This window comes from Plecotus auritus (assembly GCF_963455305.1).
Source record: "Plecotus auritus genome assembly, chromosome: 8".
In the NCBI taxonomy this organism is placed as follows: Eukaryota; Metazoa; Chordata; class Mammalia; order Chiroptera; family Vespertilionidae; genus Plecotus; species Plecotus auritus.
Window position 1 is genome coordinate 70099996 of NC_137782.1, and position 13098 is coordinate 70113093.

General features: G+C 40.9%; 1 pseudogene across 1 annotated transcript; it reads right to left on the minus strand.

Annotated features, from left to right (window-relative positions):
- Positions 1–10004: 10004 nt before the first annotated feature.
- Positions 10005–10704, minus strand: LOC308256173 (inhibitor of growth protein 1-like; annotated as a pseudogene). The gene has a single exon. The product of its transcript is annotated as an inhibitor of growth protein 1-like (transcript).
- Between the last annotated feature and the right edge of the window lie 2394 nt (positions 10705–13098).

The following is a 13098-nucleotide window of genomic DNA, read 5'->3' on the forward strand; positions in this document are numbered from 1 at the left end:
AAAAAAAAGAATAGCCTTATAAAAAACTCACTTGAATACAAGGCAGAATAGAGTATTGTAGCTCTCTCAGGAAGATGGAAACTATGTGTTGTTGAAAATAGAAGGAGCAATGTGGGAGAAGATGGAACCAGGAACTGGGGAGAACTTTGGGAGCAGACTCAGATGACAGAGGATCATCAGAAAGGGACAGCAGAATGTCCTGAGGATGGCCAATAGCTGATTTTATTATGGTTAAACTCCGTGAAATCTCAAGAAATACAAGTGTATCTCATCAAGTGAGCAGGGCACAGAGATGGGTTGACGAGGAGAAGGTCTTCATCTGGGGTTCCAAGCAGGCAAAGTATCTGCTCACATCAAGGAGATGTAGCAGTACTTCTTTAAGAGATCTACCCAAAGAACTGAGTTTGGCTTCAGGTCTGCAAGTCATGAGCAAAACAGGAAAATCAAGCATGGACCTCAAGACACAGACCCAAGATTATGTCTTGATTGTAGGGACAAAACAGAAGATTAGTTATTAAACTTGAAGCAGCAAATTTTATCTGATATTTAATTCCAAGAGTTTGTATAGAGTATCATATTCCCACGAAGGTCCCAGAATCTGGAGTGGGACTAGCCTGTGGCTTGGGACCTGGTCAGCCTCAGCTAGGAGGGGAAAGGAGTGATGGAGGGGTGGGACCTGGTAATTACAATGAGTCTCTTTACTTGTTTCCAGTTCCCCGTCTGTTAGCTCTTATATTCACTGTCTGGCAAGTAGGTTGTACTTTTGGATTAAGTTCTTTTGAATCTTATCTGAATTCTCTTTGCTCAGGTTTCCAAATTGCTCTGGGTGACATCTGCCTGTCACCAGTAAAACCAAAAGGACAGCAGGGTAGATTGCCTTGCATGGGGCAGACAGGTAATTGCAGCTTTAATTTTGTTTTGTTTTTGGAAGGATCCAGGTGTCCAACCTCTTTATCTCACAAAAGAACCTTAATAAATGTGGGAGTGTTGGCAGACAAGATGGCCCAGTGGGCAGTCTGCCCATCAGATGTGTTAGACTTCTGCTATTGAAATAGGACTTCCCATGGAAGCATCACACATCAGGAATTCTCTGCTGGTCCAAGCAGTTCAACAGCTTCCAAGCTAGGAGCACAATTAGAGACACGGAGACCTCCAAGCAGCCAAGAGATACATTTCACCTTGGAAATTCAGATCTCAACAGAGTGCTCATGCCATGTGAACATAAATCATTCGCCTGAAAAGCCTTTCTTGTGAAACCAAATGCTCTGGAACTGGAATCTCTTGGCTAGTTGGTGGGTATGTCTCTGACTTTGAAAAATGGATCGCTTAAGAAATTGTGCATATATAGACTATAAGCTGGATTTTCTAGAATCTGGGCTTAATTGTCTTCCCTTTCAAAACCTACCTACTTTGCTGCCCATACGCACAGAATGGAGTCAGATGTGGGAAAAGTAGGGCTTACTCATAACTCTAATAGGTCAAGACTTGGATCCAGGATGAGCAGCGGCCTCAGGAGCCTGGTGAGGTTCCACAGCACCTTGAAGTACTAGTGGGTCTAAGAAAATCTACGATGAGTGAGAATGAGGGGCATTTGGCAGAAGGCAAAGCCTGAGGCCTCAGAAGTGGGAACTCAGAATAAGGAAATGGTATAGGTATACTTTCTATGGGGACTGGATGGAGTATGTGGGCAGAACTATAGTTCCTAGAAACATGGGGGGATGTAAAAGACTGGAGACACCAATCAACTCTGGAACTCAGATATGGGGCTAGAATTGTGGATCGCAATGGAAGGGGGTAGACTAGAAAGGAATAAAGCCCAGCGACCAGAACTGATTACAATTAGGGACCTAAGGATCTCAATATAACTGTTCTTCCATTCTTTAGGTCCCAGGGCAGTGTCACTTCAGCTGTCTTCTGAGTCACCAGAAGGTACTATCTTTTACAGGCAAGAAGGAATTGTTAAAAAAAGACCTCTTGAACTTAGAGGATGCAGCTAGATCCAGTTATGGATTCTTGCAGAATAGCCTTGATCCTGGATTCTAGCAAGTGTGTTTATTTCCAGGACTTTGGAAACAAGTTGGCTCAGACCTACTGTCCTGAGAAGTGGCAGAGTCGGGGGGAGAAGGGGCTCAGGGAAAATGACCTTAGAGAAAAACTTTCTTGGATTAGGAAGATTTCCCTTTTCCCTGGCCTCCTGCCTACTAGAATAAACAAGTGGAAGTTCCTTTGACAGAGTGGAAATGGTTGGCGGTGGGCCTGGTCTGGAAGGGACAACTGGATCTAGTCCTGGACAAGTCAGAGGACTCTCTGAAATTAGATACAACTGGTGAAGGAAAAGTTTCTAGAATGTGAGCTTCACCAAGGACCTCCTAGTGCAGCCCCAGTGAGAACAAAAGAGGAGGAAGCCAAGAATGAAGACAATCAACTGGGGATCAGGCAGCAAGGCCTCTGAAAAGACAGTATTTGCTGGTTTGGAGAATGTGGTTAGGCTTCAGAAAGGACTGGCACAGGATTTCAACCCTCAGAGGAGGGAAACCTGCAAAAACTGGGGACAAAGCAAAGCTGATTTTCCATGTTTTTATGGAGGCAGGTCTCTGAAGGCTTTCTCGATTCTAGCAATATCTGCCTGTTGGCAATGTAGTACACATGATTGCATTGTTGGGTATCTTGCTCCATTAGTGCATATGTTTATCAAACATTTATCTGGTCAGGTAGGTAAAATATAGCCTTCTTTGATAGTGAAGGCAGGCAGCAGATATAATTTTGTGTATACTTTGTCCTAGAAGCTGAAACTAGATTATAGCTGGGGTTCTGTTGTGCTCTTCTGGCAAGTTCTTAGGCACTCCACTCCACTTCATTCAACTTGATTCCACTCCACTCCATGTCATGCCATTCCAATTTATTTAGCTTCTATTCAGGCTACAGCAGTGCTAATGGAGTAGTGCAGAAGGAGTTCCATAAAGTCTGTTTCATGGGGGACCAACCTTATGAACTCCCCTTCAAAAAAGTTCCATTTTATTCTCTCATGCAGAATCATCATCTGTAAGTGTGTTGAGAGTTTGCAAAAAATTGTTTAACCTGTGTTTCTCCAAGATATTTGGCTATAGAAAAGTTTTTTTTGCCTTTTACCTAATTACTAAGAGCCCATTGAATTATTTGAGGGAAACCATAGGATTAACACAGCCTTTGTGGCTGGTTGGGAAATCTAGGGATGGCACCAAAATGTAAGTGTCCAGATAGACCGAAAAGGGAAAGCACTTTTAGTATAAGCTGGTGCCTCTGGAGCTTTATGGATAGTGAAACGCTAGAGTAGGCCTTGACCATGTAAGTGGGCTTTGGCTCCAGGACTTACTCAAGGAATGTCATTAAGGTTTTGGTCAGAAAACCTTGGAGGGAAAAGATGCATTTTTATTTTTTGGCTGTTGCTCAGCTTTAAATTTTAAGAATTACCAATTGGCTAGTTTAATGGCTCTGAAATTTTTTTTTTTTTAAATAAGAGACTCTATGTCAGAAGACATTGACACGAGAACTCATGTCCATGGTTATACTCAAAATTTTATACGAATCCTACCTAGGAATTCTACCTGTCTCCTATGCTCTGGACCAAATTCTTTGTCACTGAATGTTTGAAGATACTGAACACAAGATCGAAGGTTGGCTTGTAGGCCAGTGGCTCTACAAAGTGATTATAGGTGTCCTTCACAGGAATCTGGTTATTTCAATGCACAGTGTGTTGTCAGAGTCAGCAGTGATGGGCCACTTCTGACATGACTGGGCACAGTATTTCAGATAAATGTGCAGCGATGAGGAAGGTGATGGAGAAAATCAAAGCAGCAGTTGGCATGCAGGTGGCTTGTTGGGAGGGCAGCAGGTGGATCCCATGGCAGAGGGAGGCCTGGGTCTTCATGAGAGCAGAGCACTGATGCTCCTTTTACACCTGGCAGTAGGGGCTAGCAGAGAACCTGTCCTCCTCAGAATGACCTGGTGTCAGATGATGAGGGACACACTGTGAACACTGAGTCCCAAGCTTGGAATTCTAGTTCTTGGAAGTTACTGGGCAGACAGTGGAGGCAGGGTTCCTGATCCTAGCATCATTGGGATTAAAACAGTGGCAAGTGCTCTCAGAACAAGTAAAAGCCAAGTAACAGATTATAAGACTTACTGCAGGTCCCTTGCTCAGAGGCCTGTGGCCAGGATTTGGCTCTGGGTACTAGTGGAAGGGCTCAACTTTGAGAGGGTTCCATGACTACAGCTGAGGAATTTGCAGAATCATCATCATTTACACTAAATTAAGTGCCCAGGGGTTTCCTCTTTAATTGATTATATTAGACACAATTAAAATTAAATAAGTGTGCTCAAATTATATTTCTGATTCTATTGATAGGTCTCATAAATATTCCAGTATTCCCAACAACAATTTAATAAAAGCACCAGTAAATCTCAAACAGTATCAGTTTTATAGTGTAATATGATGTGATATTGTTTGCAATATTTTTCGTGTTTCTAAATGCACTACAACATTATGCCCATTATTCTATTTCTCTTTCACTGACTTTTCTAAAATTTCAAATGTTTAGTAATTACAGAAAAAAGTAAACTTTCTATTCTATCCTTTATGACTTTCTTATAAACAAAATACACTCATGTTATCATTCTTAGTCTATCTTGTTTCTCTCTCCTTTCCTTTCTTCCCTCCTTCCTTTCTCTCTTATCTTATTTTCTTCTTCTTAAATGTTTATTCTTCTGGAAAAGAGCCTCAAAAATTGTTTTATTTAAGCTACTTAGTGTTTCTGCACCACAAGATTCTTATACCCCAAACAATGATTTCTTTTTCATTTTTTTTTCTATTTTAAAAATGATTGTGTAAGATTTTTCCTGCTCTTCTATGAGGTATGTAGGGTGAGTGGTATTATATCCATTTTACAGATAAAGAATTTAAGGGATAGAGATAAGTATTTATCTAAAAGCATTCCAGTGGTTTCTATGGGATTGAAGATTGCAGTGCAGTTAAATGGTCTCTTTTTCATAGTTTTCTGCAGGATATGGAAGTTGTGATGCCTGGAGAATTTGCCATGGAGAATTTTCGAAATCTCAAAATCATAGGGTCAACCTGACACCCAGAGATTCTTCAGTGTTGACCCTTGAGTGAAACTTGGACAACTGGGATTTTCTCTGTATGTTGAGGGTTGAGAACCTTCTTCCCAAAGCATATCCCATTGAGCTAACTTTATTTATCACCGCGAGGCAGCACATTGTCAAATTCACCTTCTTAAGAGCAAGGCACCAGTTTGGCCACACAGATAAGAATGATCCGGGAAGATAGAGCTTAAAATCAGTCTTGTGAGAAGCAGATGTTAACTGTCACCTGCCAAGGAAACAGGAGGACCCGACACTCTTTGATATATTTGGAAGTGACAAAAAAAATGACACTTTAAGTCAGTAGCTCTTCTAGGAAATATATCTAAATACCAGCCAGAAGGTAAGATATGTACACATATAATACCTTAATAAAAATTTGAAAAAAAAATAAAAAAAATAAAAAAACACCAAAAATAAATAAATAAATAAATAAATAAATAAATAAATAAATAAATACCAGCCAGGAGATAGAGGCCATTGGCCTAATACAGACTGAGATTATGAGTACCTACTGCCATCCTTACGTCATTGTTACGAAGTATAGTAAATATATCCACACTGTCTGAATGTTAACTGTATTATTTTATTCCACAATTTGGTGATAAAGAAGATAGGTCAAGGTCTGGTTAACACTCGCAGTTACTTAAATGATGTGAATACACTAAAAACAATTTGTGTGTGTGTGTGTGTGTGTGTGTGTGTGTGTGTTTTCATTTTATGAGAAAGAGGGCATCAAGTTTCCATCTGTCGTGTGGGTATTTTCCTTGGGCTGGAGCTGCAGTTCGTATACTTGATTCTCAGGACAGCAGGGAAGCAAATGTCCTTGCTCTGGTTACCATCACCTATTTCCTTTTATTTTTGGTCACAGCTATGTGTTTTTTTAAATTTTTTATTTTTTCCAGTTTTATTGAGATATGAATTATATATGACCTTATATAAATTTAAAGTATACAACATAATAACTTGATATATGTATAAACTCCAAAGTAGTTACCACAATACAATTAGTTAACAACCATCAGTTCAAATAGTAACAGTTTGGGTGTGTGTGTGATGAGAACTTTTACAATCTACTCCCTTAGCAATTTTCAAATACACAATACAGTATTGTTAACTATAGTTGCCGTGTTGTACATTACATTCCCAGAACTTCCAGAAGAGGGACCACACTAGGAACCTCATCTTCTTCACATAAAAGATGACATGATTGTGAGGGAGTCAAGAAACTGTCCTCTCAGGAAAGAGGAGACCGTCAGGATTTTGCTGTGTCCTAGCCCGAGGAGAATCAGCAGTGAACATGTGATGCTGAGCGTTTAGGCCAGGGACAGGCTCAGGTGTCAAGTGCCTATCTCAGTTTTCATTTCTCAAAATAGACTCTGAGATAAGAATTTGGGTCCAAATAATGATTTGGGAGTTGATGCCAGGAAGGATGTATGGGAGAGGAAGACAGGAGAGCCAATAAATGGTGTGTTCATGAATGCATTATGAGACTGGGCAATTGGATGTGCTCCTGCTAGGGACCCTCTGAATTGCTCAACCAAGAGCCAAAGAAATTGGGTTATTTAAATCCTAAGTCTCATCTCTTATTTAACCCTAATGCAGAGATGCATGTGGGAACTTTAGGTGTCTTCTAGGGTAGGCAGAAGGCAGCTGCTAAGGATGTCGTTGGGAAGTCCTCAGGGCACAGAATCTAATTCTAGATGTGCCTCTGATATGCTGGGCAGTCTGCTCAGCTGGTTTGCTCACTGCAGAGTTGAGGATGGTGGGAAAGCCAGCTTGCAAATATTTGTACACTGCTGATAACTCCCATTATTATGATTTTGGCATAGGAGATTTTTATATGCTAATTTAAAAAACCCTTGAGCTTATTTAATATTTTAAAATTAGCAGTTTGGGAGACTATGTGGCATGCGTTGAGCATGTGCTTGCATACTTGCATGTGTAAGTCTAGTTACTGAAGGAGGACCAGTTGTACATATCAATGCATCTATGTTATAACACACCCTGCCTATTATGAGCATGCAAACTTACAAGGAAATGGCAAAACATCTTGCTTAGAAAATAGCCCTCTAGCCTGGCTGGTGTGGCTCAGTGGTTGAGCGTCAACCTATGAACCAGAAGGTCATGTTTAATTCCCAGTCAGGCCATATGCCCTTGTTGCGGGCTGAATCCCCAGTGTGGGGCATGCAGGAGGCAGCCGATCAATGATTCTCTCTCATCATTGATGTTTCTATCTCTCTCTACCTCTTCCTTCCTCTGTGAAATCAATAAAAATGTATTAAAAAAAAGAAAATAGCCCTCTATACAATGTGATATGTTTAATATAAAATATTTTTTGAAATAGATCTGAGATCAGTAGTTGTTGGATAGAAACCAAATACTTTTCTTGGGCCTTTTTAAAAACTATTTCTTACTGAGTGGTCCATGTATTAAAATTAGGAACAGCAAAGTTGACTACACCAAAGGCCTCCCTATACTGAAATTTGAGGCCATTGGTATGGTCATGAGGCATGAGAGCTGATGTAGACAATCATGTTGAAGTCAGTCTCTCTTCCTCATGACCAAGGAGAGGGTAGACAACCCAGCAAAGCATAATGTTGAAGGAAACAGTCCCATTAATCAGAGTGAGCATCTTAGAAATATTTTTGTGTCAAACTGGGCAGAATTTTAAAAAATATGGGTGGAAAAGCAGAATGAATTAGCTATCAAAACCATTTTTTTCAAATGACCCATAGACAAAAAATGAACTCATCATTTTTCACTATTTGTCATCAAAGTCTTTCTGGTTTGGCAGGTTGATGACTTAATGATTTTTAAATGGGGTTGGTATAAAGGCTACACATGTTTTCTTGCCACTTGGATGAATTTTCTGTGGGCTTGGAGGGAGGTTAGCCTTGAAGAAATACATAATTCCAATAGCCAGTATTGTTTGAATATATTAAAATGTATGTGGCATCATTGTTATTTTAGACTTTTCTATTTCTCTTTATCTCTGTTTCTCTCCATTTATATAAAAATAAGAATATATATAGAGAGTAGACATTTAAAATGCATATACATACTGTGTCAGTAAAAATCCAGTCAGGAAAGCAGAAACCATTCCAGTTATTTTAACAGAGAAAATTTAATATATGGAATTTATTAAACAGATATTGGAAGACTAAAATTTGCTAAATAAATAACAGATGTAAGCAGTTACTATTTCTTAGGCTAAGAAGGAGCTGGGGTTATCAGAAGCTTGGAGGGGGGACCCTGATCTGAGGGGATGCAGGGGACTATTTCTTGGAGTATGGGGCAAAAATATGTATATAAAACTATAGGATTGGAGACTGTACCCAAAAGCCAGTGCTAGGGGAATACTCACCAGAACAATAAGCCAATAGGAAGAGGCATGACTTTCTAGTCTCTTCCCACCTTTTAGTCTTCCTCTAGAGCCTCTTAGTTTACAGTCTAGCAGAGAGCAGATGGCAACACAGAAATAGGGTCTGTAGAGTCCCAGCCCAAGCATCCAAATCAGTGTTTAGGGAGGACTTGGAGATGAAACAATAGTAGCTTAATGGCCACCATGCATGTGTATTGGATTGAATCATGTGATGTTGCTAATGTTCAATGAAAATATTTTTAATCTACAAAAGGGCAGTTTCATATGGTTCATACTAATACAGGCATATACATATTATATTGTATATAATTAAAATATATTTCATGTGTTCATAAATTTCCACTACACCTTATAAATGTATACATACATACATACATACATACATAATCAAACAGATATTTAAGTTGCAAGGATCCATTTCCACACTTAAGTATGTCAAAGGAAGCTGGTACTATTCTCTAAATAAGATAGAACATATATATATATATATATATATATATATATATATATATATATATACATATATATACATATATATACACACACACACACACACACACACGCACGCACGCACGCACGCACACACGCACTAGAGGCCTGGTGCACGAATTCGTGCACCAGTGGAGTCCCTTGGTCTGGCCTGCGGGATTGGGCCAAAACCAGCTCTCCGACATCCCCCGAGGGGTCCTGGATTGCGAGAAGGTGCAGGCCAGGTCGAGGGACCCCACTGGTGCACGATCGGGGCTGGGGAGGGATGTGGGAAGTTGGCCAGCCGGGGAGGGACCACGGGAGAGCTCCAGAGCATGTTCAGCCCCTCTTGCTCAGTCCTGATTAGCCAGACCCCAACAGCAAGCTAACCTATGAGTTGGAGCATCTACCCCCTGGTGGTCAGTGCACAACATAGTGACTGGTTGATTGATCAACTGTCTTCCCCTTGCTGATCAGTGCACGTCATAGCGAGTGATTGAGCGGCCTTAGAATATCATTAGCATATTACACTTTGATTGGTTGAATGGCTGACCAGTTGACCAGACACTTAGCATATTAGGCTTTTATTATATATATATATATATATATATATATATATATATATATATATATATATATATATAGAGAGAGAGAGAGAGAGAGAGAGAGAGAGAGAGAGAGTCAACCACATATAATATATATATATATATATATATATATATATATATATATATATATAATAGTTGAGTCTTTTTTTTTCTGAGACTCACTAGAGTGTTTAATTCAAACCTATATTTGTAGTTTCTAAAATGTTATCCATAGACCACTTTCTTGTTACACATGTGTACCAACAAAAACAGAAGGCAGAGAATCACTGCCATCCCTACAAAAGGAATGGCTCCTTTTATAACATTCTTTAAAAATATACAGTGTACAGTTTTTGAGCCTCACCAAAGGTTACAATGTAATAAATACACTGGCTTAGTTCTCCTCCCTGTTCAATAAGGTCCACCAACTATCTGTTATAAGCCCTCTCCTTTTTGGATTTCTCCAGGGCTTTGTCCATTGTTTTCTCATTCTCCTCTCTACATTTGGGACAGCACCACTTGCCCTTTGGTTTATGATTCAGTCCTACAGAGGAGAAGTGGAACCACTCGATGGAGCACACGTCATTGTCATAGCCGATCATTTCTCCATAGGAGACCTGATTGCACAGACAGTGCGTGGGCTCGTTCGGGTGGATGGGAAGGTCTGCAGGGGATGCTTCCCTCTGCTTTGGCCTTGGAGTGTTTCTTCTTCTTAGAGGCCTTTGCTTTCTTCTCCTTAGGTGTTCCTGAGGTGCTGTCATCGTGGTAGTGATTATTGCCTGCATTCTCCCGATTTTCATTGTTGCACTGTCTCCCAGACCTCTTGTTATTGGGCTTTTCTGCCTGTGTGATTGTCTTGTTCTTGGACTTATCCTGGCCAGCTTTACCACTGTGGCCAGTGGTGTCATTGACCTCTTGGTGTGCCTCAAAGAGTTCCACGTGACTGTCCACCTGCTTGGTCCTGTTTTCCACCAGCTCCACCATCTGACTCACAATCTGGATCTTCTTGTCGCCCAGCTCCTGGCTCCAGATCAGGGCTCTCTGAATACAGTGCAGCATTCTCCTCTTCTGGTTGCTATCTGTCTCCCGTTTAAACTTTTCATAATACTCATCTAGTTCCTTCAGGATTTGTTTCCCCCATTCCTCGTTCCTCGTGGCCGCTGGCCTGTCCCACAGGACCCTGGGGCCTGGGTGGGAGGCATAAGCTTCGTCCTTGGTGGAGGCAGGAACGCAGCTAACAAGCCTTGCCCCCGGCCCTGGGGCACCACCATTATTCTACATGGTTGACTCTTGAACAACATGGGTTTGAACGGCGCAGGTTCACTTACATGCAGATTTTTTTTGGATAAATATACAATTTGCCCTCCATATCTCCAGGTTTTGCATCCATGGATTTAACTAACAGCACATCAAAAACAGTATTTTCAATCCGTTATTGGAAATCCATGGATGTGGAAGGTCAACTATATGTGTTGATCTATGCCGTTTTATCGAAAGGGACTTGAGCATTTGTGGATTTTGTTATCTGTGGGATGTCCTAGAACCATTCCCCTGCAGATATTGAGGGATGACTGTAGTTAATGTTTTTGAGGGTCAAAAGTTATACAGTGATTTTTTTACTGTCCAGAGGCCGGCACCTCTAACCTCCACATTGTTCAAGGGTCAACTGTATATAAATTCTCAGTCTATCAATAGGTGCATTTTTCCTGGGCCTCTATGATAATTGCACTGACATGATTTTGTATGATGGCTTTTGCCACTGTAGTGTTTTCTTATCATGGATACTTCATTGATTCATCATCCTGCTGCCTTGATCGTGACTCAAATCAAGAGTCCACAGTGAGCATGTTCCAGACACAGGCTTGACTGGAGATGCCTCTGTATCTAGATGAGGAAACACAGGCATTACAAATAATTCCTTTAAGGATTGGAATCCCCTTGCAATTGCTGTTGTTATGTTTTAGTGTAGAGGTTCTGTCTCTTAGAAAGGCAGCTGTGTGTTTGGTGAGCTGTACATTTTCGGGCTGGGCTCTCCTAGTCTAAAAGGAGTTTTCTTTATGGGGAATGATTCAGAGACTGTTGAGTAAGTAGTTAGTAAAGGCACATGGTGTGCTCATGACATGTGAAAGTTTCTTGAGCACTTGTCAATGGCTATTGTGCTTTTCCTGAGGGCCCTTGTGCAAACTCCTATCTTGTTTATTTGATTTCCATCACTTTAAATAGAATAAGAGAAGAGAGAGAGTGAGGCCTGGCAGAACTAGACAAGGGTATGGGGCCGTGAATCTAAAAGATCTCTGAAGTCTTTGTGTAGCTCCCATGTGCAATTCATTTCAGGGAATTCCGCAGACAGCTTTCCCAAAGTAGGCATTTCCTTTAGCACAACCCACTATCCTTTTCTAGCCCCTGGGGCCCCGAAGTCCCCTCTTTTCTCTGACAAACCAATGCCACAATTTCAAAGTGATTCAGCTGGCGTCCCAGCAATGCCTTCTAATTCTGCCTCTTTCACAATAGCAGGGAATAGAGGAAACTGACAAATGGGCTATTTTTGAACCAGAAGCTGGCCCAACTGTCAGGCGTAATAGCAGCCGACTAATGTTTGTGGGATAGCCCACTATGAAAGATGACTTTATAATTGCCCTCCAGATCCCAGGGATAACAGTGGATGTTGAAATCGGCATAACCCTTTTAGGCTTTTCAAATCCGACCTCCAGAGGCCCAACAGACGTGCTGGCAGTGCTTGCACCTGGCTGTTCAGATGGCCGCTATCTCCCCTTTTGCCCTCATGTGTCCTGGGCATTTTGTTTACCCCTCACATTGTTTGTGTCCTATTAATATGTGGTGGCCTCTTAACAGAGGGACGTGCTATTGCCTTGACTCCTTATAAGATCCTTTTGTGTCTAATCCTCTCAGCACTTTTCTTTTTTTCTTCCCATCTGTCAGTGGGCTTTTGTGCCCAGGGGTCAGCACATCAACACTTCACTCTTCCTCCCCTGAAGACAGCTCCTATTTCTGAAGTCCCTTCACTGGGGAAGGCTGTTGGAACGATTTGCACAGGACAAGTAGGAGAACTGAAGGAAAATAACCCCACAAAACCACTGCATTCAGTTTAATTGATACCCTAATGAGGCTTCAATTGAAATGGGGATCTTTCCTGGTCCATAGTTTCACATTCTTATCTCAAGAGCACTTGCTATGGACTTGGACTTTGGTACAAAGTTAAGGTGAATTTTGGAAACTCATTTTTGCTGGGAAATGGAATGTTCTGAATAAAATAATGGTGTCTTCTCACATTTGCTTCTTCTGTTAAACAAGTGGATATTGTGGGATGTTTCTAATCTGGAGGCAAAGTGCACTGAAAAAAAAATAGGTTCCTAGCTTTTTTTTTTTTTTTTTTTTTTTTTTTTTTTTTTTAATAATTCTCAAACCCTTTCTCTACCCCCATGCAGTTGAATTTCTTGCATTTTCTCAATCAGGTAGTTACTAAGGGGGAACCGGGGTAATGTTGTCATTGACTCCAGTCAG